This window comes from Gorilla gorilla, chromosome 6 (genome assembly GCF_029281585.2).
Source record: "Gorilla gorilla gorilla isolate KB3781 chromosome 6, NHGRI_mGorGor1-v2.1_pri, whole genome shotgun sequence".
NCBI lineage: Eukaryota > Metazoa > Chordata > Mammalia > Primates > Hominidae > Gorilla > Gorilla gorilla.
In genome coordinates, this window is record NC_073230.2 from 145,204,658 (window position 1) to 145,230,728 (window position 26,071).

The 26,071-nt window shown below is 41.5% G+C and overlaps 1 long non-coding RNA gene across 3 annotated transcripts in view; it reads left to right on the forward strand.

The window, feature by feature from the left end:
* The first annotated feature begins 4,373 nt into the window (after positions 1 to 4,373).
* The window catches only part of LOC129523712 (uncharacterized), a 340,801-nt gene continuing 319,103 nt past the window's right edge, over positions 4,374 to 26,071 (forward strand). For 2 of the 3 annotated variants that reach the window (XR_010134771.1, XR_008667289.1), the window contains exon 1: positions 4,374 to 4,485. This is a non-coding gene — a long non-coding RNA (uncharacterized lncRNA). The remainder of the gene's footprint in view (positions 4,486 to 26,071) is intronic. The other variant, XR_010134770.1, reaches the window with a different exon arrangement.

The following is a 26,071-nucleotide window of genomic DNA, read 5'->3' on the forward strand; positions in this document are numbered from 1 at the left end:
GTACCCCTAGAGAGCCTCAGAAGAAGATGGAAAGGCAGGATGAAGGGGAGAAGGGCCCTCCTGTCTCCTGCTTGCTGGTCCATCAGCATCACCCTGTAGCATTTTGCCTCAGCAGGGGCAGTTGGTTCCAGCCTCCTGCTTCTTTTGGCACTCAGATCTGGAAACAGCTGTCAGTGCCCTTCGTTGGAGGTCTGAGCTGGGTCCCTGGGCTTCTCCTTCCTCAGAGGTCTGAGCTGGGTCCCTGGGCTTCTCCTCTGAGCTCCCAGGTCTTAGTGATTCCAACCTTTTCTGTTTGTCCTATAGCCCTAAGGGTGGAAGATGTTTCCTGTGCTTTGTACCTCTGGTCTACCTCAGTGTTTTCATTTGTTCATTTTACCCTATAATTCCAATGTTGAAATTGCATGTGTGGGTTCGTTTTCCTGTTGAATCCTAAGTGATGCTGGTGCTTAGTACTTACTGGACCTAGGGATCTGGGGCAAGAGAACAAATGGCAATTGCTCTGAGGACCATGAGGTGGGTATTGATGTAAGAATCCCACCCCCCCCCCCCAACAAAAAAGAGGGGAAAGATCAAATATCTATTTCTACATGTATAGGAACAATATCTATTTCTACATGTAACAAAATAAGAGCAGTATTTTAGGGCAAATAAAAGGAAGTACCACTCTACACACCCCATAAGTACCACATATAACTTATGTCCTTAGTTTTGTAGAATGTATGGTTTCCAACTAAGTGAAGCTTTAGGGAATTAGAAGTGCAAAATATAGATAGTTGGCTTCTTTACAGCACTTTTCCACCAAACATCCTTTGGAACCCTTGTCAGAAGATGTTGCCTGAGTTAGCTCTCTTCTATCTCTCTTTTTGTAAATTAAAGTAAGATAAAGAAAACAGAAAGTGAGGTAGAAAGCAAAGTATTTTGACAAAATTTAAACATGTCAGATATTCAGATCAACCTGTACAGGAGAGTACACTTAGCTGGGTAGAGCGCACAGCTCTAGGAACCTGCGCTGCTGGAGAGTGATCTCAAAGCCACCGTTCGGAGCCTGACCTTTTCCTATTTCTATCAGCTTTCTTCTGGTGTCTCTTTTCTGCCTCTTCCTCTTACTATTCTTTAACAGCTCCTGAAATCTAATCCTTATTTGGCACTGGGGTAGAAATAGATAGGCACTGATGAAGGGCTGCATCTTAGGAACGATAATTTGTCAGTCTTAGAAGAGCCTTGGCAAAATGGTGGGTTTTGTCCTCAGATCCACAGATGCAGGAACTTGATTGGGTTGGGGTCCCAGAATTGCTTGGCCTGATGGAGTCATACAAACCAAATTTCCAAAAGATTAATACAAAATTAAAAGATTAATGAGGGTTTAAATATACTCATTTACAATGGAAAATATGCATCACTAAGCAATAATTACCATGCCTTTAAGTACTTATTTGTTGTTATTTCCCACATGCTGTAAAAGTCATCGTTGTAGGGAAGGAAAGAAAGGATATAAGCTTATGCTTAAAAATAGTAAAAGGGCTCTCAAGACTTCACAAGCCTTAACAGAAAGGAGCCAAGATAAGATGAGGCTAACAATGTGAAATAATTGTTATAGTTCTATGGAATGCCACATATTTTTGCATCATATTTGTTAGCTTCTCTTACCTGGACTGCCCATTCGTGATTTTGTGCATTCATCTACTTCTCTCTGAAAAATACCTTACTGAATGAAATCAGCTAATACAACCAGAAGAAAAAAGTTGAAATGTCCAATTAATGTTAGGGGCTGAGGACAAGGGAACAATTCCTAGATTTCGATGTAATCAAGGCAAATACTGAAATGCTGATTAATATTTAGTGTGGGGATTTAAAATTCAATTGGCTTGTGCTTTTATTGGGGTTGGAATAGCCAGGCAGCTGTTTCTGAGCTCTTCCATACACTATAAATGCCAACGAGTATGAATATCCAAGTATTGAACATTTATTGAGGTTTCCCTGTTTGAAGAAGATAAAGAATAATATGCCGTCATCATATCCTTTAGAACAGAGGTTGGCATGCTGGAGTACAATGGCGTGATCTCAACTCACTGCAACCTCCATCTCTCGGGTTCAAGAGATTCTCCTGCCTCAGCCTCCTGAGTAGCTGGGATTACCAGTGCCCACCACCATGCCTGGCTAATTTTGTATTTTTAGTAGAGACAGGGTTTCACCATGTTGGCCAGGCTGGTCTTGAACTCCTGACCTCAGGTGATACACCCACCTCGGCCTCCCAAAGTGCTGGGATTATGGGCATGAGCCAGCACACCCAGCCTTGGCTGCCTGTTTTCACAAATGAAGTTATACTGGAACACATCTGCAGGCATTTGTGTATGCATCATCTGAGGCTGCTTTCCTGATACAATGGCAGAGTTGAGTTGTCGACATAGAGACTATATGGCCCACAAAGTCTTAAATATTTACCATCTGGTTCTTTATAGAAACAAATTGCTGACTTCTGCTTTATAAGCTTTTAAGTTAGGGAACAATACTTACACATTGGAAACAATAACAAAGAAAACAACAGTAGATCAATAAGTACTAAATGGCTACACCAAGTTATAAATGCTACAGAACTGCAGAGAAAGGATCAGATTGCTCTTTGAGGAGGGCAAGTCTGGCAGCCTTTGGGAAGAGTGATTAGATGGGAGAGCAGGAACATCACCTCAAAGGCCATTGCGGTAGGATTGGAGGAAACCAGGGGCAACTTGTGTAGTAGCACAGTGTGGTATGTGGCCACGAGACATTTCAGGTCAGTATTGGGAACCAATTACACCAGACCTACAGAGAATAAGTAGAATGTGTACAGTGTAATTACTTAGAGGAAGGTCAAGTTAGAATCTGGGGTACAGGTGAAAATTGGAAATGGTAAAGTCAGATGTCCAAACAGAAAGGTGGGGCGGTGTTAAAGCCATGTGGCAAGGATGTTTGAGTGTTGTTTAGAGCTGTGGTTTGAGCTGGATGGCAGAGGCAAGAGCCAGATCATGAAAGCCATTGTTATGGACTCTGAATTCAGTGGCACATGTGGAAGAACAACGAAATGTGTGAAAGACAGGTGAGATTGTTGCTAATGCTGTTAGTGAGATTGTTACTAATGCTGTTAATGAGATTGTTACTAATGTGAGACTGTTAATAATGCCCGCTCTCTTTTCCTTTTTAGGAGAAAGTGGGGGCAGTTTTAGAAAACCTGTCAGCTTGTGACTGCTGAAGCCAGTCAGAATCCAAGTAGAGCTTATTAACTACAGCAGAAGCCAGAACAAGGGACAGGTGTACTTGAGATGATCCTAAGTGGTGTATAAGAGGTGCCTGGTGGTGTACAAGAGGGCGGAACGGCAATTTTCGCAGGATAGACAAAGGCAATGTCCCATATCTCCCACTGCAAATACATAAAAGTACTAGATAAAACAGTTTTGAATACAGGATATTGGAGCTGTCCTTTACATGGGTAAAGGTGAGGATGGGGGGTTCTGTCTTAGTTACCTTGAGCCTGATTGAAATGTTGTGCTATACATAAGACCTTTGCATAAAGCTAAGTCCATCAAAGGACCATTGTCTTAAAGCAAGAAGTGACTAGAAAAGCAGTCCACCACTGCAGGGAGATGAAGAGGCAATCATGTCTCTTGGTCTGAGCTTTTGATAAAATATATATGTACATATCCTCAGAGGAACCTGTAACTCCGATTTATATCTCTCCCAAGTTTGGATTTCTAAACACTCTTTAGCATCCCAGAAATCCCTAACTGAAAAATAATTAAAGCTCATCACTGTATATTGGTATCCCTGGGGTACCAGGCAGCAGCAAATGCAAAACCACTTTGAAAATACATTTCCATAAGCAGGCCCACAGGTCTCTCATAGAAAAAATAAACCACTAGAATTATTATCTCACAATCAAAATCATAAATCATGTGGGAAAATAATCCATCATGAGAGAGAGAGAGAGTCAGCACATGCAGGGAGGTCGGAGACCTTGAACTCAGTGAAATCATCTGAATGAGAACACAAAGTAAATGTTTGTAAGGATTAAAGAGGGAGAAAAATAACAGGGCACAAATAAGTAGCATAACCTTCTGAAAAAAAAATTAAAAATCTTTGAATAAGAACCAAATAGAACTTCCAGAAACAAAATTTTAACCAATAAAGTTAAAAACTCAATGGCTGATATGGCTTGGCTGTGCCTTCACCCAAGTCTCAACTTGAATTGTGTCTCCCAGAATTCCCACATGTTGTGGGAGGGACCCAGGGGGAGGTAATTGAATCACGGGGGGTGGTTTTTTCCTGTGCTATTCTCGTCATAGTGAGTAAGTCTCACAAGATCTGATGAGTTTATCAGAGGTTTCCACTTTTGCTTCTTCCTCATTCTCTCTTGCCGCCACAATGTAAGAATTGTCTCTCACCCTCTGCCATGTAAGAATTTTCTTTCACCCTCTGCCATGATCGTGAGACCTTCACCAGCCATGTGAAACTGTAAGTCCAATTAAACCTCTTTATTTTGTAAATTGCCCAGTCTGGGGTATGTTGGACTAATACAATGGGTTAAACATCAATTCAATATCACTGAAATTATACCTATGTATCTGGAAGATAGGGCTGGGGAAATTATCCAGAATGCAGAGCAGAAAAGGGTAGAGGTAGAAAAATCTGAGGGATAAAGAAGCATATGGAATATAGTGAGAAAATACAGAATATCTGTTTTATCTTGGGTTGATAAACAAAGTTTCATAAACTGGGTGACTTATAAGCCACAGAAATGTATTTCTTACCATTTTGGAGGCTGGAAGTCCAAGATCAAAGTACCAGCATATCCAATGTCTGGTGAGGGCCTGTCTCCTGGTTTGCAGAGGGCTGTCTCCTCATTGTATCTTCATCTGGTGGGGAGCAGAGAGGAAACAAACAAACCAGCCAAAAACCTCACGTCTTCTTATAAGGGCACTAATCCCATTTAAGAGGGCTCCATCCTCATGATCTAATTATCTCCAAAAGGCCCCACTTCCTAATACCATCAAATTGGGGGTTAGTATTTCAATATATGAATTTTGGGGGAACAAAGACATTCAGTTCATGACAATATCTAACAGGAATTCTAAAGTAAGAGATGAAATGTTTAAAGATTGGTTACAATTTTTCCAAAATTGAAAGATATGAAATCTTTATATTCAGTAGTGTAACTAGTCCTGAATAGAATGAACAGAAAATAAATTTATAAAGCAACACTGTGGATAGACTACCAGAGAGAAAATCTTACAAGCAGCCAGAGAGAAATAATAGGTTATCCTCAAAGAAACAAAATTTAGCACACAGAAGTTTTCTCAGAAGCACAGCTAGACATCAGAAGACAATGATATTTTTAATACTGGTGAGCGCAAAGAAATGGAACATAACAGAGGGTGATCAACCATGACATTTTGCTAGAAACTGTCCTGGTTTTAGCACTGAAAGTACCAAGTCCTGGGAAATCCCTCAGTCCAAAGCAGATCATTGATCACCCTACACTGCTCTATGTGGTTAAGCTGTCATTAAAGAGTGAGAACAAAAAAAAAATGTTGTTAAAAAGTATGAGTGAAATAATGCTATCTGAAAAAAGGCTGAAAAAGTTCATCTCTTGTAGACTGTTGTTTTTTTTTCAGTTTTTTTTTTATTATTATACTTTAAGTTTTAGGGTACATGTGCACAATGTGCAGGTTAGTTACATATGTATACATGTGCCATGCTGGTGCGCTGCACCCACTAACTCGTCATCTAGCATTAGGTATATCTCCCAATGCTATCCCTTCCCCCTCCCCCCACCCCACAACAGTCCCTAGAGTGTGATGTTCCCCTTCCTGTGTCCATGTGTTCTCATTGTTCAATTCCCACCTATGAGTGAGAATATGTGGTGTTTGGTTTTTTGTCCTTGCGGTAGTTTACTGAGAATGATGATTTCCAATTTCATCCATGTTCCTACAAAGGACATGAACTCATCATTTTTTATGGCTGCAGAGTATTCCATGGTGTATATGTGCCACATTTTCTTAATCCAGTCTATCGTTGTTGGACATTTGGGTTGGTTCCAAGTCTTTGCTATTGTGAATAATGCCGCAATAAACATACGTGTGCATGTGTCTTTATAGCAGCATGATTTCTAGTCCTTTGGGTATATACCCAGTAATGAAATGGCTGGGTCAAATGGTATTTCTAGTTCTAGATCCCTGAGGAATCACCACACTGACTTCCACAATGGTTGAACTAGTTTACAGTCCCACCAACAGTGTAAAAGTGTTCCTATTTCTCCACATCCTCTCCAACACCTGTTGTTTCCTGACTTTTTAGTGATTACCATTCTAACTGGTGTGAGATGGTATCTCATTGTGGTTTTGATTTGCATTTCTCTGATGGCCAGTGATGGTGAGCATTTTTTCATGTGTTTTTTGGCTGCACAAATGTTTTCTTTTGAGAAGTGTCTGTTCGTGTCCTTCACCCACTTTTTGATGGGGTTGTTTGTTTTTTTTCTTGTAAATTTGTTGGAGTTCATTGTAGATTCTGGATATTAGCTCTTTGTCAGATGAGTAGGTTGCGAACATTTTCTCTCATTTTGTAGGTTGCCTGTTCACTCTGATGGTAGTTTCTTTTGCTGTGCAGAAGCTCTTTAGTTTAATTAGATCCCATTTGTCAATTTTGTCTTTTGTTGCCATTGCTTTTGGTGTTTTAGACATGAAGTCCTTGCCCATTCCTATGTCCTGAGTGGTAATGCCTAGGTTTTCTTCTAGGGTTTTGATGGTTTTAGGTCTAACTTTTAAGTCTTTAATCCATCTTGAATTGATTTTTGTATAAGGTGTAAGGAAGGGATCCAGTTTCAGCTTTCTACATATGGCTAGCCAGTTTTCCCAGCACCATTTATTAAATAGGGAATCCTTTCCCCATTGCTTGTTTTTGTCAGGTTTGTCAAAGATCAGATAGTTGTAGATATGCGGCATTATTTCTGAGGGCTCTGTTCTGTTCCATTGATCTATATCTCTGTTTTGGTACCAGTACCATGCTGTTTTGGTTACTGTAGCCTTGTAGTATAGTTTGAAGTCAGGTAGTGTGATGCCTCCAGCTTTGTTCTTTTGGCTTAGGATTGACTTGGCGATGCGGGCTCTTTTTTGGTTCCATATGAACTTTAAAGTAGTTTTTTCCAATTCTGTGAAGAAAGGCATTGGTAGCTTGATGGGGATGGCATTGAATCTGTAAATTACCTTGGGCAGTATGGCCATTTTCACGATATTGATTCTTCCTACCCATGAGCATGGAATGTTCTTCCATTTGTTTGTATCCTCTTTTATTTCCTTGAGCAGTGGATTATAGTTCTCCTTGAAGAGGTCCTTCACATCCCTTGTAAGTTGGATTCTTAGGTATTTTATTCTCTTTGAAGCAATTGTGAATGGGAGTTCACTCATGATTTGGCTCTGTGTTTGTCTGTTGTTGGTGTATAAGAATGCTTGTGATTTTTGTACATTGATTTTGTATCCTGAGATTTTGCTGAAGTTGCTTATCAACTTAAGGAGATTTTGGGCTGAGACAATGGGGTTTTCTAGGTATACAATCATGTCGTCTGCAAACAGGGACAATTTGACTTCCTCTTTTCCTAATTGAATACCCTTTATTTCCTTCTCCTGCCTAATTGCCCTGGCCAGAACTTCCAACACTAAGTTGAATAGGAATGGTGAGAGAGGGCATCCCTGTCTTGTGCCAGTTTTCAAAGGGAATGCTTCCAGTTTTTGCCCATTCAGTATGATATTGGCTGTGGGTGTGTCATAGATAGCTCTTATTGTTTTGAGATACGTCCCATCAATCCCTAATTTATTGAGAGTTTTTAGCATGAAGGGTTGTTGAATTTTGTCAAAGGCCTTTTCTGCATCTATTGAGATAATCATGTGGTTTTTGTCTTTGGCTCTGTTTATATGCTGGATTCCATTTATTGATCTGTATATATTGAACCAGCCTTGCATCCCAGGGATGAAGCCCACTTGATCATGGTGGATAAGCTTTTCGATGTGCTGCTGGATTCGTTTTGCCAGTATTTTATTGAGGATTTTTGCATCAATGTTCATCAAGGATATTGGTCTAAAATTCTCATTTTTGGTTGTGTCTCTGCCCGGCTTTGGTATCAGGATGATGCTGGCCTCATGAAATGAGTTAGGGAGGATTCCCTCTTTTTCTATTGATTGGAATAGTTTCAGAAGGAGTGGTACCAGTTCCTCCTTGTAACTCTGGTAGAATTCGGCTGTGAATCCATCTGGTCCTGGACTCTTTTTGGTTGGTAAGCTATTGATTATTGCCACAATTTCAGCTCCTGTTATTGGTCTATTCAGAGATTCAACTTCTTCCTGGTTTAGTCTTGGGAGAGTGTATGTGTCTAGGAATTTATCCATTTCTTCTAGATTTTCTAGTTTATTTGCGTAGAGATGTTTGTAGTATTCTCTGATGGTAGTTTGTATTTCTGTGGGATCGGTGGCAATGTCCCCTTTATCATTTTTTATTGCATCTATTTGATTCTTCTGTCTTTTTTTCTTTATTAGTCTTGCTAGTGGTCTATAAATTTTGTTGATCCTTTCAAAAAACCAGCTCCTGGATTCATTAATTTTTTGAAGGATTTTTTGTGTCACTATTTCCTTCAGTTCTGCTCTAATTTTAGTTATTTCTTGCCTTCTGCTAGCTTTTGAATGTGTTTGCTCTTGCTTTTCTAGTTCTTTTAATTGTGATGTTAGGGTGTCAATTTTGGATCTTTCCTGCTTTCTCTTGTGGGCATTTAGTGCTATAAATTTCCCTCTACACACTGCTTTGAATGCGTCCCAGAGATTCTGATATGTTGTGTCTTTGTTCTCGTTGGTTTCAAAGAACATCTTTATTTCTGCCTTCATTTTGTTATGTATCCAGTAGTCATTCAGGAGCAGGTTGTTCAGTTTCCACGTAGTTGAGTGGTTTTGAGTGAGATTCTTAATCCTGAGTTCTAGTTTGATTGCACTGTGGTCTGAGAGATAGTTTGTTATAATTTCTGTTCTTTTACATTTGCTGAGGACAGCTTTACTTCCAAGTATGTGGTCAATTTTGGAATAGGTGTGATGTGGTGCTGAAAAAAATGTATATTCTGTTGATTTGGGGTAGAGAGTTCAGTAGATGTCTATTAGGTCCACTTGGTGCAGAGCTGAGTTCAATTCCTGGGTATCCTTGTTGACTTTCTGTCTCGTTGATCTGTCTAATGTTGACAGTGGGGTGTTAAAGTCTCCCATTACTAATGTGTGGGAGTCCAAGTCTCTTTGTAGGTCACTCAGGACTTGCTTTATGAATCTGGGTGCTCCTGTATTGGGTGCATATATATTTAGGATAGTTAGCTCTTCTTGTTGAATTGATCCCTTTACCATTATGTAATGGCCTTCTTTGTCTCTTTTGATCTTTGTTGGTTTAAAGTCTGTTTTATCAGAGACTAGGATTGCAACCCCTGCCTTTTTTTGTTTTCCATTTGCTTGGTAGATCTTCCTCCATCCTTTTATTTTGAGCCTATGTGTGTCTCTGCACGTGAGATGGGTTTCCTGAATACAGCACACTGATGGGTCTTGACTCTTTATCCAATTTGCCAGTCTGTGTCTTTTAATTGGAGCATTTAGCCTGTTTACATTTAAGGTTAATATTGTTATGTGTGAATTTGATCCTGTCATTATGATGTTAGCTGGTTATTTTGCTCGTTAGTTGATGCAGTTTCTTCCTAGTCTCGATGGTCTTTACATTTTGGCATGATTTTGCAGCGTTTGTTACAGGTTGTTCCTTTCCATGTTTAGTGCTTCTTTCAGGCGCTCTTTTAGGGCAGGCCTGGTGGTGACAAAATCTCTCAGCATTTGCTTGTCTGTAAAGTATTTTATTTCTCCTTCACTTATGAAGCTTTGTTTGGCTGGATATGAAGTTCTAGGTTGAAAATTCTTTTCTTTGAGAATGTTGAATATTGGCCCCCACTCTCTTCTGGCTTGTAGGGTTTCTGCCGAGAGATCAGCTGTTAGTCTGATGGGCTTCCCTTTGAGGGTAACCCGACTTTTCTCTCTGGCTGCCCTTAACATTTTTTCCTTCATTTCAACTTTGGGGAATCTGACAATTATGTGTCTTGGAGTTGCTCTTCTTGAGGAGTATCTTTGTGGCGTTCTCTGTATTTCCTGAATCTGAACGTTGGCCTGCCTTGCTAGATTGGGGAAGTTCTCCTGGATAATATCCTGCAGAGTGTTTTCCAACTTGGTTCCATTCTCCCTGTCACTTTCAGGACACCATTCAGACGAAGATTTGGTCTTTTCACATAGTCCCATATTTCTTGGAGGCTTTGCTCTTTTCTTTTTATTCTTTTTTCTCTAGACTTCCCTTCTCGCTTTATTTCATTCATTTCATCTTCCATTGCTGATACCCTTTCTTCCAGTTGATCGCATCGGCTCCTGAGGCTTCTGCATTCTTCACGTAGTTCTCAAGCCTTGGTTTTCAGCTCCATCAGCTCCTTTAAGCACTTCTCTGTATTGGTTATTCTAGGTATACATTCTTCTAAATTTTTTTCAAAATTTTCAACTTCTTTGCCTTTGGTTTGAATGTTCTCCCGTAGCTCAGAGTAATTTGATCATCTGAAGCCTTCTTCTCTCAGCTTGTCAAAGTCATTCTCCATCCAGCTTTGTTCCGTTGCTGGTGAGGAACGGTGTTCCTTTGGAGGAGGAGAGGCGCTCTGCTTTTTAGAGTTTCCAGTTTTTCTGCTCTGTTTTTTCCCCATCTTTGTGGTTTTATCTACTTTTGGTCTTTGATGATGGTGATGTACAGATGGGTTTTTGGTGTGGACGTCCTTTCTGTTTGTTAGTTTTCCTTCTAACAGACAGGACCCTCAGCTGCAGGTCTGTTGGAGTACCCGGCCCTGTGAGGTGTCAGTGTGCCCCTGCTGGGGGGTGCCTCCCAGTTAGGCTGCTCGGGGGTCAGGGGTCAGGGACCCACTTGAGGAGGCAGTCTGCCTATTCTCAGATCTCCAGCTGCGTGCTGGGAGAACCACTGCTCTCTTCAAAGCTGTCAGACGGGGACATTTAAGTCTGCAGAAGTTACTGCCGTCTTTTTGTTTGTCTGTGCCCTGTCCCCAGAGGTGGAGCCTACAGAGGCAGGCAGGCCTCCTTGAGCTGTGGTGGGCTCCACCCAGTTCAAGCTTCCCGGCTGCTTTGTTTACCTAAGCAAGCCTGGGCAATGGCGGGCGCCCCTCCCCCAGCCTCGCTGCCGCCTTGCAGTTTGACCTCAGACTGCTGTGCTAGCAATCAGCGAGACTGTGGGCGTAGGACCCTCCGAGCCAGGTGCGGGATATAATCTCCTGGTGTGCCGTTTTTTAAGCCCATCAGAAAAGCGCAGTATTCGGGTGGGAGTGACCCAATTTTCCAGGTGCCATCTGTCAACCCTTTCTTTGACTAGGAAAGGGAACTCCCTGACCCCTTGCACTTCCTGAGTGAGGCAATGCCTCGCCCTGCTTCAGCTCGCGCGTGGTGCGCGCACCCACTGACCTGCGCCCACTGTCTGGCACCCCCTAGTGAGATGAACCCGGTACCTCAGATGGAAATGCAGAAATCACCCATCTTCTGCGTCGCTCACGCTGGGAGCTGTAGACTGGAGCTGTTCCTATTCGGCCATCTTGGCTCCTCCTAAGTGTCGACTGTTGTTGAAAGGACTACTGAAGAATATAGTTTAGGAAAAACAAAATCAATCTAGATGGAAGGAATTGGATATAATAGGCAATGGGGAACAAAACAGGTAAAATATTGATTAGTATAAAGAAGTATTGACTATACAAAATAATAATTATAACAACTAGCAATTTTAGAGCTATAAAAAGAAAAAAAAGGAGAGAAAAACCAACTGACAACAATAACATTTAAGACACTGGGGTGTGCAGATATAGTGGTGCCAGTAATTATCATTTCCAAGTCCTTGAAATGATAGGGATGGAGATAGGACTATTGGCTAAGTGTATACTTTAAATATGCATGTTAACAATTCTGGTGTCCCTTCTACTTCCCCCTCTCTTTCTGAACAATTCAGTTTTAAAGCCATTAGGGCAAGATATAAGCATCTGTGCTGGGGTGGGCGGGTGCTAGCCATGGTGGCCCAGAGTGGGGCAATGGAGTCCAAGCCGAGTGAGGAGAATGTTCATGTAGGGGTACACCTGGTGCAGGTGTCAGAGCAAGAATGGAGTAAGAAAGGTATTTGCACAGGAGGCCTGCCCAGCACAGGGTGTCAGAAGCTAAGAGGGGTCAATCAAGCATCCACACAATGGGTGACATAGTGCAGGGTGGTGAAACCAGTAGGTGAGGAGGGTGTCCATGTGGTAAATCAAGCATCCACACAATGGGTGACATAGCGCAGGGTGGTGAAGTCAATAGGGTGAGGAGGGTGTCCATGCAGTACTGTGTGAGGGAGGCATCTCCATAGGGCTGCCTGGTATGCGGTATCAGAGCCCAGGCCTGAAGAGCAGGAAGTCCAGGTGACAGGGGTGGCTGCTTGGCATGGTGGGTGGAGTTGAGTGCGGTGAGAAGAGTGACCATATGGGAGAGAGGAGTGCAGGAGAGATTGGAAATTGGTTACAGATGGGGATGTTGTTCAAATAAGTAAGCATATTAAGAATAATTGGGAGCCAAATATCTCATGGTCAGAGAGGGAGAGTTACAAAGTATAAGGGGATAAAACTGTAATGGTTGGATTGAAATTGGTGGTATCTGTGTAAACTTGGGATTCTCAGTATAGATAGGCAAGTATAGGAATAAATATAAATTTAAGTGTATGTATATACATGTATTTATGTATATGCATACATATCCATACATGCATATATGTGTTTCTTAGTTTACTCCACTGATTGCCTGGGAGCCAAATAAAGGACAATTTGAACATCATATTGAGCATCACTATCACAGCAAATAGTGCTATGGTCTGAATGTTGGTGTACCCCCCTCAATTCCTATGTTGAAACTTAATTTCCAATGTGATAGTATTAAGAGGTGGAGCCCATTGGGAAATGATTAAATCATGAGGACTCCTCCCTCATGTATGGGATTAGTGTCCTTATAAAAGAGATTGAAGGGGACATGTTTGCCCTTTTTGCCATTGAAAAAAAAAAACTCAGCAGGAAGGCGCCATCTCTGAGGAGTGGGCTCTCATCAGACACTGAATCCGCTAACACCTTGATCTTGGTTTTCCCAGCCTCCAGAACTGTAAATTTCTGTTGTTTGTACATTGCTTAGTCTAAAGTACTCTGTTACAGCAGCTGAGTGGACTAAGACAATTTGTAACATTTTAGAACCCACTGAGTGTGTACTAATATACATTACCAAATAAATAAGTGACATTTTGATGAGCAATGGGAAATTTACATAATTTCAAAATCCCCACAAAATACTCTTTTTCTTTTTGAGATGGAGTCTCGCTCTGTCACCCAGGCTGGAGTGCAGTGGCGCAATCTCAGCTGACTGCAAGCTCCACCTCCGAGGTTCACGCCATTCTCCTGCCTCAGCCTCCAGAGTAGCTGGGACTACAGCTGCCCGCCACCACGCCGGGCTAATTTTTTGTATTTTTAGTAGAGATGGGGTTTCACTGTGTTAGCCAGGATGTTCTCCATCTCCTGACCTCGTGATCCACCTGCCTCGGCCTCCCAAAGTGCTGGGATTACAGGCGTGAGCCACCACACCCGGCCCCTAAATACTCATTAATTCTAAAACAGAAAAGAGAAACTTTGCAGTGGAGTGGCCTGGTAGACATACACTGCATCAAGTGAACATCATCAGTGTTGGGACGAATCAAAGATAACAGCCTCACTTCTATGACATTTCTGCCAAATGTGCACACTCGTGGGGAGATATCAGACAATCCCAAATCAAGGGGCGTATTACGACATAACTGTTCTTTAATCATCACAGTTGTCGAGTTTATGAAAGTCAAGGCCAGACAGAGGACCCATTCCAGATTAAAAGAGAGTAAAAAGACATGACAACACAGTGAAGCACATAATTCTGAATTAGATCCTTTTCTGATGAAGGCAGCTATTAGAGCAAATGGCAAGACTTGTACAGATCTGGGGATTAGGATATAAATGTCAATTTCTTGATTTTGGTCATTGTATGAGGTTTTGTAGAATTATCCTTTTTTTGGCCAAGAAACATATGCTGAATTATTGAAGGGTGGGTGGATTATGGGCATCATTTTGGCAATTTATCTCAAATGATTCTGGAAAAAATGTTCTTTATATTATACTTGCCACTTTGCTGTAAATTTCAGATTGTTTCAATATAAAATATATGTTCTCCAAAATTATTTCTTTTCAGGCAACACTGTGGACTAGATGTCCCAAGAAAACCCTCTTAGTGTAAGATACTTAAAATGCAGAATATAAAACAAAAGGAAACAACTTCTTAAAAGCATGGCTGAGCAGGAAGTATAAAAGGGAAACAGAGACCAGAATGTCAAGAAGGCATGATTCCCCAGGAGTAAGTGAGCTCTGGATCTCTAGTTTGCCCTAAGATTACCTTGTGCCCTAGACACTTGGCTTTTTCTGTCCATGCAAGGAAAGAAAACAAAGATAGCTTAGTGCCCAGAAAGGTAAGAGGTCTGATTAGAGACTTGAACCTGCTAAGGGTGAAAGAAAACTTCCCCACACAATGAGACTGGCATGCTTTGGTTTCAGCTAAGTGTACAATGGAACAGTCCTTGAAAACAAAAAATCTCCCGAGAATTCTTAATCACCACCTATAGGTTTGAGGCTGGGATTCACAGCATCTGTGTGATCTGAAAACTCCAAGCTGAACACTGAATTGAGAGTGATCCTGGTTGAAGTGTTATGTCTTAAGCCAGGTTTTCTAAAATATAGAACCTGAAGCAAGGATTTAAAGAGCTGAGACTTTATTTGGGAAGTGCAACCCAGGGCAGCGGAATGAGGGAGAGGGAGCTGAGGCAGGGGAGGAGGGAAGCCATGCAGTGAACTCTCACTGCTCTGCCCACTGCCCCATGGTGAAGGTGGCAAGCCCCAGCAGGTGCTCAGCATGTCAGATGCCTCCAGTTAGGCTATGCAGAGTAGCTGACTCAGAGCAGTTAAAGGGAAGGAGAAAGGGACAAAGGTCTATGCACCTGGCTCCTCCTAGACCCACTTCCTATTGGTCAAAGTTAGCCTATAGGAAGGTAACTCCACCACACTTCCAGATTAAGTCATCTGGCCCCCCTCAGCAGCTATTTGGGATGCTGGGCCTGTGCTCTACATTGTAGTATTTCCTTTACGTCTGGAAGTGGTGGGAAAAGCTAGAAGCTCTACATGTGTGGCTGATGGTCTACGCCATGTGACAGTAATGAAAGGGAGGCCGTGGCACACAGCAGGCAAGTACTGGTCCAGCCCTACATGTGGCAGCATGGTCCAGGAGGCAGACAAGGGAATCTGAGAAGGTACAAACAATCTGGGTCAGATACAGTCTCCTCCTGTCAACCACTCCAGTCTATTCATGCTCTCATTTTAGGTTCTGTTACTATAATAAGGAGTCTTACTTTTTATTTTCATGAGAACAGGGCATACTAATTTCTTTTCAGAGAGGAGAGGAATAAGCCCAGTTAGATACAGACTTCTCTTTAAACTGGTATCCCATTGTGATGTCTGGGAGGATACAAGGCATGAGTAATAGTCCAGCTACTGTGATGGGTCTTGATGTTGTATTTTATATTCTCCATCTTCGCTTCACCTCCACCACCACTCCTTGTGGATTCCCCTTGTGCTTGGTCAGCAATTAAGCTGGTCTGGATTGCTTGCCTAATGTATGGGTCCAGACTTTCATGTGAACTTTTAGCTGTTCTGCCCCTCTTGGGTTGTGGTTTGTAGCAGATAGTGTTGGTGTCCTCTCTAGGTAACCTCAGCATTCACCTCCACTTTCTGAAGGCTGCATACTGTGAACATCTGCATGCTCTGTGTCTGAAGGCTTTTTTCTCTGGATGCAGGCAAAGAATAAGCTAGAGTATTAGACAGTGAATCCCCTGGAAGCAGCCCTGAACCACTGGTGGACCTGGAGATGATGTAGAATTACCCACCTTCCTCACCTTTGGGCTTATTATGTTCTACACTGACTGCCAGAGTTGCCCAGCAGGAGTGAGCTCCAGTTGCCTACAGTGATAAATTGGTTGATAATACTGGCTTTCTCCACCTCCTACCTTGCTGCTCACTTCCCTATTGAAGTTTTCTGGGCTTACTCCCAAATAAACTAATTGCACTCAGATCCTTGTCAGGGTTTGTTCCTGCTTTACCCAAGTTCAGACACATTTGCTATAATTGCTCCTGAATAGTTAATACTAGGCTTGGTAGCACTATGAGACACCCCAGTGAATCCCCAGCATTCAGACCTACTCATTCCTGCTCCCTTGTGGAGTGCAGCCCTAGTTCTTCATGGGTGTCAGTAACAATGACCACCAACCTTACAGTGACTCATTTGCCTGCTGAACACTAAAAAGTTCATTGGCAACATTGTAGCTGCAGCTTTCAGCTCAGTGCAGCTCTTACTGACTCTACTCCCCCTCCCTAAGAAAGCCAATACCTGTAACCCTTCAGAGTCCAAATTTGGAGGCCAAATTCCTCAAATGGGTTATCGGTTGTAATTACGAGAGGGCTGCTTCTTTTTTCTTTTTTTTTTTTTTTGAGACAGTGTCTCACTCTGTCACCCAGGCTGGAATGCAGTGATGTGATCTCGGCTCACTGAAACCTCCACCTCCCAGGTTCAAGTGATTCTCCTGCCTCAGCCTCCCGAGTCGCTGGGATTACAGGCACCTACCACCACGCCCAGCTAATTTTTGTAGAGACAGGATTTCTCCATGTTGGCCAGGCTGGTCTAGAACTCCTGACCTCAAATGATTCGCCCACTTCGGCCTCCCAAAGTGCTGGGATTACAGGCGTGAGCCACTGTGGAGGGCTGCTTTTAATTCCACCCTTTGGTTACTGGATTGGACTGGTTTTCTTGTGATGAGCGACTAAAATGTATTGGACTTTTGGTTTAATTCTAGCCACTGGAAACTAGGTTATATAATTTGTTGACTCAATGCATATGTTTCATTCTGTTTTTGAGAAATAGATTCAGGGGTACATGTGCAGGTTTGTCATATGGGCATATTGTGTAATGCTGGGGTTTGGAATTCTATTGAACCTATCACTCAAATAGTGAACATAGTACTCGATGGGTGGTTTTGGACTTCTTTTGGAGTCTCCAGTGTCTATTTTTCCCATCTTTATATCCACGTGTACCCTTTGTTTAACCCCCACCTGTAATAAGGTGGTATTTGATTTTCTGTTTCTGCATTAATTCATTTAGAATAATGGCCTCCAGCTGCATCCAGGTTGCTTGAAGGAAATGATTTCATTCTTTTTTATGGCTGTGTAGTATTTCACGGTGTATATGTACCACATTTTCTTTATCCAGTCCACCTTTGATGGACACTTAGTTAGATTCCTTGACTTTGCTATTGTGAAATGCTGCAGTAAACATACAAGTGCTCTTTTTGGTAAAACTTCTTTTCCTTTGGGTATGTACCCAGTAGTGGGTTGCTGGATTGAATGGTGGTTCTATTTTTATGTGTCTTTGAGAAATCTGCATACTGTTTTCCATAGGGGTTGAACTAATTTACATTTCCACCAACATCCTCAATAAAATTTGTTATTTTTTGACTGTTTAATAATAGCCATTCTGACTGGTCTGAGATGGCTCTGATTAATGATGTTGAGCATTTTTTCATATGTTTGTTGGCTGCCTTGTATGTCTTCTTTTGAGAAATGTCTGTTCATGTCCTTTGCCCACTTTTTAGTGTTTTTTTTTCTTGTTGATTTATTTAAGTTCCTTATAGATTCTGAATATTAGGCCTTTGTCAGAAGCATAGTTTGCCAATATTTTCTCCCCTTTGGTATGTGTACTGTTTACTCTGTTGATAGTTTCTTTAGCTGTGCAGAAGTTATTTAGTTTAATTAGGTTCCATTTGTTAATTTTTGTTTTCATTGCATTTGCTTTTGAGGACTTAGTCATAAATTATTTGCCTAGGCCGATGTCTAGGAGAATTTTTCCTAGGTTTTCTTTTAGGAATTTTATAGTTTGAGGTTTTACATTTAAGTCTGTAATTTATTTTGAGTTAATTTTTGTGTATGGTGAGAGGTAGGGGTACAGTTTCATATTTCTGTATATGGCTAGCCAGTTTTCCCAGCACCATTTATCAAATAGGATGTCCTTTCCACATAGTTTATTGTTGTTGGTTTTGTCAAAGATCAGTTGGTTGCAGCGTGTGTGGCTTTGTTTCTGGATTCTCTAATCTGTTCCATTGGTCTGTGTGTCTTCTTGTACCAGTACCATGCTATTTTGGTTGCTGTATCCTTGTAGCATAGTTTAAAGTTGGGTAATGTGATGCCTCCAACTTTGTTCTTTTTGCTTAGGATTGCTTTGACTATTCAGGCTCTTTTTTTGGTTCCATATGAATTTTAGAATAGGTCTTTCTAATTCTGTAAAAAATGACATTGGTAATTTGATAGGAATTACATTGAATCTGTAGATTGCTCTGGGTAGTATGGTCATTTTAACAATGTTCTTCCAATCCATGAGCATGGAATGTTTTTCCATTTGATTGTGTCATGTATGGTTTATTTCATCAGTGTTTTCTAGTTCTCCACATAGAGATCTTTCACCTCTGTGGTAAAATGTATTCCTAGGTATTTTATTCTTTCTGTGGCTATTATAAATGAACATGTGTTCTTAATCTTCTCAACTTGAACATGATTGGTGTACAGAAATACTACTGATTTTTTACATAGATTTTGTATCCTGAAACTTAACTGAAGTTGTTTATCAGGCCTAGTAGTCTTTTGGAGGAATCTTTAGAATTTTCTAGGTGTAGAGTCGTGTTCTTGGTGAATAGAGATAATTTGACTTCGTTTCCTATTTGGATGCCTTTTATTTCTTTCTATTGCCTGATCACTCTTACTAGGATTTCACTCCAATACTGAATAGGAGTGGTGAAAGTGGACACCTTTGTCTTGCTCTAGTTCTTAGGGTTAACGCTTTCAATTTTGCCCATTCAGTATAATGTTGGCTGTGGGTTTGTCATCTATGGCTCTTATTATTTTGAAGTATGTTTTTTGATGCCTAGTTTGTTGAGGTTTTTATCATGAAGACATTTTATCAAATGCTGCTTCTGCAGCATTTGAGATGATCATATGGCTTTTGTTTTCAATTCAGTTTATATGGTGAATTACATTTAGTAATTTGTATATGTTGAACCATCCTTCCATCCTATAAAAAAACCCACTTGATAGTGATTAATTATCTTTTTAATGTGCTGATGGATTTAGTTTGCTAGTATTTAGTTGAGGATTTTTTTTTAGTAGCTTAAAGCAACATTTATTTTTTAATTTATTATTATTAGTAGTAGTAGTATACTTTAAGTTTTAGGGTACATGTGCACAATGTGCAGGTTAGTTACATATGTATACATGTGCCATGCTGGTGTACTGCACCCATTAGCTCGTCATTTAGCATTACGTATATCTCCTAATGCTATCCCTCCCCCCTCCCCCCACCCCACAACAGTCCCTAGAGTGTGATGTTCCCCTTCCTGTGCCATGTGTTCTCATTGTTCAATTCCCACCTATGAGTGAGAACATGTGGTGTTTGGTTTTTTGTCCTTGCGATAGTTTACTGAGAATGATGATTTCCAATTTCAACCATGTTCCTACAAAGGACATGAACTCATTATTTTTTATGGCTGCATAGTATTCCATGGTGTATATGTGCCACATTTTCTTAATCCAGTCTATCATTGTTGGACATTTGGATTGGTTCCAAGTCTTTGCTATTGTGAATAGTGCCACAATAAACATACATATGCATGTGTCTTTATAGCAGCATGATTTATAGTCCTTTGGGTATATACCCAGTAATGGGATGGCTGGGTCAAATGGTATTTCTAGTTCTAGATCCCTGAGGAATCGCCACACTGACTTCCACAATGGTTGAACTAGTTTACAGTCCCACCAACAGTGTAAAAGTGTTCCTATTTCTCCACATCCTCTCCAGCACCTGTTGTTTCCTGACTTTTTAATGATTGCCATTGTAACTAGTGTGAGATGGTATCTCATTGTGGTTTTGATTTGCATTTCTCTGATGGCCAGTGATGGTGAGCATTTTTTCATGTGTTTTTTGGCTGCATTATTGTTGAGGATTTTTAGATCAATGTTTATTAGGAGTATAGGTCTGTAGTTTTCTTTTTTTTGTTGTGTCCTTGACAGATTTTGGTATCAGGATGATACTGGTTTTGTAGAATGAGTTAGGGAGGAATCCCTCCTCTTTGATTTTTTTGGAATAGTTTCGGTAAGATTGGTATCTGCTCTCCTTTGTATGTCTGGTAGAATTTGGCTGTGAATCCATCTGGTTTAGAGCGTTTTCTAGTTGGTAATTTTTAATTACTGGTTCAATTTTGTAACTTGTATTGGTGTGTTCAAGATTTCAATTTCTTCCTGGTTCAATCTTGGTAGCTTGTACATTTCCAGGAATTTATCCAGCTCCTCTAGATTTTCTAGCTTGTGTACTTAGAGATGTTCATAGCAGTCTGGGAGGATCTTTTTTATTTCTGTGGTATCAGTTGTAATGTCACTTTTGTCATTTCTGATTGTACTTATTTGGATCTTCTCTTTTTTTGTTGTTAATCTAGGTAGCAGTCTATCAATTTTGTTTACCTATTCAAAGACTCAACTTTTCGTTTCCATTGTTAATCCTTTGTATGTTTTCTTTGGGTTTCAGTTTTATTTAGTTCTTCTCTGATCTTAGTTATTTATTTTCTTTTTTTATGATCACCAGTCATTTATTACCATTTTCAAGTATTATGTACTGAACATAATTGAATGTGCTATATATATATATATTTTAATATTTAAGTTCTGGGGTACATGTGCAGAACGTGCAAGTTTGTCACATAGGTATACATGTGCCATGGTGGTTTGCTGCATCCATCAACCCATCATCTACATTAGGTATTTCTCTTAATGCTATCCTTCCTCTAGCCCCCGATCCACTGACAGGCCCTGGTGTGTGATGACCCCCCCACCTTGTCCATGTGTTCTCATCGTTCAGCTCCCACTTCTGAGTGAGAACATGAGGTGTTTGGTTTTCTGTTCATGTGTTAGTTTCCTGAGAATGATGGTTTCCAGCTTCATCCATGTCCCTGCAAAGGACATGAACTCATCCTTTTTTATGGCTGCATAGTATTCCTTGGTGTATATATGCCACATTTTCTTTATCCAGTCTATCATTGATGGGCATTTGGGTTGGTTTCCAAGTCTTTGCTATTGTGAACAGTACCACAATAAACATACGTGTGCATGTGTCTTTATAGTAGAATGATTTATAATCCTTTGGGCATATACCTAGTAATGGGATTGCTGGGTCAAATGGTATTTCTAGTTCTAGAACCTTGAGGAATCGCCACACTGTCTTTCACAATGGTTGAACTAGTTTACACTCCCACCAACAGTGTAATAGCATTCCTATTTCTCCACATCCTCTCCAGCATCTGTTGTTTCCTGACTTTTTAATGATTGCCATTCTAAATGGCATGAGATGGTATCTCATTGTGGTTTTGATTTGCATTTTTCTAATGACCAGTGAGGTTGAGCATTTTTTCTTATGTTTGTTGGCTGCATAAATGTCTTCTTTTGAGAAGTGTCTGTTCATATCCTTTGCCCTCTTTTTAATGGTGTTGTTTTTTTTCTTGTAAATTTGTTTAAGTTCTTTGTAGATTGTAGATATTAGTCCTTTGTCAGATGAATAGATTGCAAAATTTTTCTCCCATTCTGTAGGTTGCCTGTTCACTCTGATGATAGTTTCTTTTGCTGTGCAGAAGCTCTTTAGTTTAATTAGATCTCATGTGTCAATTTTGTGCTTGAAACCCAGGGCCCTGGTGGTGTATACACCCGAGGGAATCTCCTGGTCTGCAGATTGCGAAGACTGTGGGAAAAGTGTAGTATCTGGGCTGGATAGCTCTATCCCTCACGGCAGGTCTGGAGAGGTTTTATCTCTTTCCCCAGTGCTGTGCACTTCCCTCGGTGGAAATTATATTGGGTTGTGCAGTTCACGCTACCGGCCAGTAGGTGGCACTTATGGGTATGAACCAGCTGAGCGCCGAACTGTGCCGTCTGCTGAAGTTGTGATGGGCCCTGCAGGTTGACTTCCTGGCCTGTAAGTAGGAAGGTGAGAGGCATTTGCAGTGATGGCAGTAGAATTTTTTCTTGGCCTTGGTTGAACAGGGGAAGTACTGGGCTGTCCTTGGCGATGGGCAGGGTGTGGGGGTCTCAGGGATACCATTCTGTGCTCTGCTGAGAGCAGCTGGAGGGGGCAAACCTGGATGTGGCTGGGTTGGGCAAGTCCGTTATCAGGCTTTCTGAGGCAGACGTGAGCGTTGACCTTGGTGGAGGCATAGGGGTAGCTCTCAGGCTGGTAGGACAACCTTTCAGGAAGGGACGAAGAAGACCCTCCTGTGCCACAGAACTTGCTTAGGGGAAGAGAAGTGGACCAGGGTTTTCAGCCCAGCAGGCAGCCATGGGGCCCACACAGTTTATGCTCCCCTGACCCAGTGAGTCTCCCTCTCACATCTGGTCCAGCCAGCAAGCCTGACCAGCTAAGTTCATCCCAAGCTGTCTGCGCCCAGATCGCTGAACCCTACTGGGCATTCCGGGCTGCCAGACTCCCTGAGGGTGAAACTGCAGCTATCAGGCCATGCCTTTCTCCACCTGGCCTTACAAAGGAAGGGGTGCCCAGTTCCCACACCACCGCATGAACCAGCACCACACTCTGTGTTCTGATAGTGGGGGCTCCTCCGCTACTCAAGATCAGGCCACAACTGTTAACTCGATGCCCCTGGGCAATGTGCTCGAATCCTGGAGAGTTGGGACCTGGCCCTTGGATTTGTCCTCTGGTCCCTTGGGGCCAAAGTAAAGCTGGGATGGGGGAAGTGAGCTGCTGGCAGGCTGCCAACACAACGCTTAGGTGGGGCAGTGGAGGCTGTGCTGGGGGTACACTCCTGTGGGAGTGGCCAGGCAGATGGTCTTGGGAGGGCCAGCAGGCTAGAGGGAGTTTGGTTCATCTGCACCTCATCGGCGACAATGGCCGCGGGGTGTTTCTTGGGCCTGTGAGTAAGGTGGTACCCTGTTCTCTACTGGCCCAGCAGACAGCAGGAGCTGCAGTTGCTTAGTGCAGGATGGACGTCCAGAGCCTTAGTGGATATGCGTCCAGAGCCTTAACAGATAGTCTCACCCTGGCCCCATGTTTTGCCACAAGCTGCCCAGCACAGCAAAGCCTTCTGGGCTCCATGCAGGTTCTCACTGTGCCTCTCCATTTGTCTAGGCAACTCCCCCTGCCAATCCAAAGATCTGCAGGGGTCATGGGAACTCCTGTAGCTAGGACTCAGGGCTCCATGGTGGGCATGTGGTGCCCTGGAGTGCCTTCATTTACCCCTTCCTTGGGTCCAGCCTGGGTTCAGGGGCAGGTCTTGGCACCTGGTGACAGAGCAGGCTGTCCCGCCTCCTTCCTCTTCAGCCACAGTGTCTGCATCACCTCTCTTTTGACTTTCAGTGTTTTCTTTCAAAAGATCTGTTGGAAGTATGAAGTCTTACTTGATATTTTGGTTCCTCTTTGTGGAAGAGGTGCTTCTAGCTGCATCTAGTTGGCCATCTTGTCTAATTTTGTGTTACTTTTTTTTTTTTTTTGGAGACAGGGTCTCACTCTGTCACCCAGGCTGCAGTGCAGTGGTGTGATCATGGCTCACCGCAGCCTTGACCTCCTAGGCTCAAGCGATCCTTTCACCTCAGCTTCCTAAGTAGCCAGGACTACAGGTGAGTGTCATCACGCCTGGCTAATTTTTGTATTTTTTGTAGAGACAGGATTTTGCTATGTTGCTCAGGCTGGTCTCGAACTCCTGGGCTCAAGGGATCTGCCCACTGTGGCCTCCCAAAGTACTGGAATTACAGGCTTCAGCCACTATGCCTGGCATGTTACATCCTTGAGACTAGCATGCTAACTTCACGTGTCTTGACACCCAGTTGGCTCCTCAACCAGCCTTGGGCCTTCCATCAGTTTGACTGCTTCTGAGTATGTTATAAAGCCAAAGAATCCTGTGGCCACAAGCCCTCTTACACACCTCTATTGCTGTCATATGAATCCCTTGTTCTGTGGTGAGGTCCTGTAGGCTGCCATATTGATAGAGAAGATGCGTGTGAACTCTCAGATGGCAGTGCTGACAGAGGCACTGTGGTCAAGGAGGGCATGCGCAGATGTAGAATGTGTCTCAATTCCAATGAACTCATTGCTGCCCCCTTCCACCCGCCACCCAGGTGTGAGAGATGTTATGTAACGAACCTACCGCCCAGGTGTGAGAGATGTTATGTAACTAACCCACCACCAGGTGGGTGGCCGACCTCCTCAGGGAATGAATGCTCATCATGGGCCCATAGTATTCTCTCTCTTGCGAACCGTTGGGCATTTAGCCAGCAGTGGCCCATGGTTAGAACAGGTTAATGCAGGAGCAAGCTGTTTATATTATGTAGGTGGTACTTGGCCCCAGCCCTCTCTGTCCTGCACACTGCAAGTCACAAATTAAGCCTTTCAAGATCCACTTATTGGCTTTATGTGAGAAGTAAGTAGCTCCATATCCTACTCTCTCCTTGATAGGAATCAGGGACCAGATGAGACTTACAGCATGGTTCTCTACAAGAAATTCGTACTGCAAATTCTCTCTCCTTCATTTTCAACAGTCTGACCCTTTTTAATATTCAATATGGGTAGAGGGTGTAAGAGTAGTGAAAGTACTTTTTAGTACCATGATATTTTTTCTTGGTCTGGCATCTTACTTTGATAACTGTTATCTATCATCTTAGGATCTCAGGCAAAACTTCTATTTTAATACTCTGTTAAATGTGCATACTCTCACGTCTATCATCTAAGTCTTTAGATTTTCAAATATGCACAAGAAGATATGCAAGGAACTTCATTGCAATGCTGTTTGCAATAGAAAAAAGTTAGAAGAAAACAACCTAAGTAACACTAGATTAAAAAATGGACTAATAAACTTTAGTTATTCAAACAATGGAGTACTATACAATAGTGAAATTGAATGACTAGCTCTTAAAAACATAATACTGAGTACAAAAAGCAATTTAGATCCATATGGTATGATATCATTTATTTAAGCATTAGAAGCCCCACAGAAAACAATATATGGTGGTTTTGAATATATATATGTAAAATATTAAATACAAACATTGAAATGTCAATTTCCAGGAAAAGGAGGGAAGAATAAAGAGTGGGTAAAAAAAACTTACCCTTTAAAGGAGACAGAATGTGATTTTTGAACAATATTATAAAATCTTTAGATTTAATTATTTAAATTTAATAAGTTAATAACAATACAATTAACATAAATTAATATAATTTCATAAATTAATTTCTTTAAATATTAAAGGATTGAATGTAATATCTTTATTTAATCTTGATAGTATTAAAAATAATTTTACAGTACTTTTGAAATTATTCACAATTAATACACTTTAGAAAAAATAATGAATTGGATGTTGTTAAAAGCCATAAACTATAGGCTCCTAAATATATTAGTATGAGTACTACTTTTTAGTGTAAACATTTCATTCCTTGTTATAGCAGCACCCCCATACATTTGAATAATAGTGGTACTGTCGTACAAAGTAATGTTCCTTTCGTTTCTGAACAATGAATGATGTTAACAGATTAGGAGACGTTTGTCCTAGAGTTATCAAATATTTAGCCTTTTTACTATGTAGTAATGAAAAATAATAATGTAATAGCTTTTTCACTCTCAATGATTCTTCTAAGTTGGGCATACTTGGAGTTCTATTCAAAACTTAATTTTCTATTCTGAATTTATTCTAATTCATTCTATCTATAGAGATTCCCCACCAGCTCCTTAGGAATCAAGCCCTGGGAAGTATCAATTACTGGATCACAGTTGGTTCTTCCTCATGGGCTGC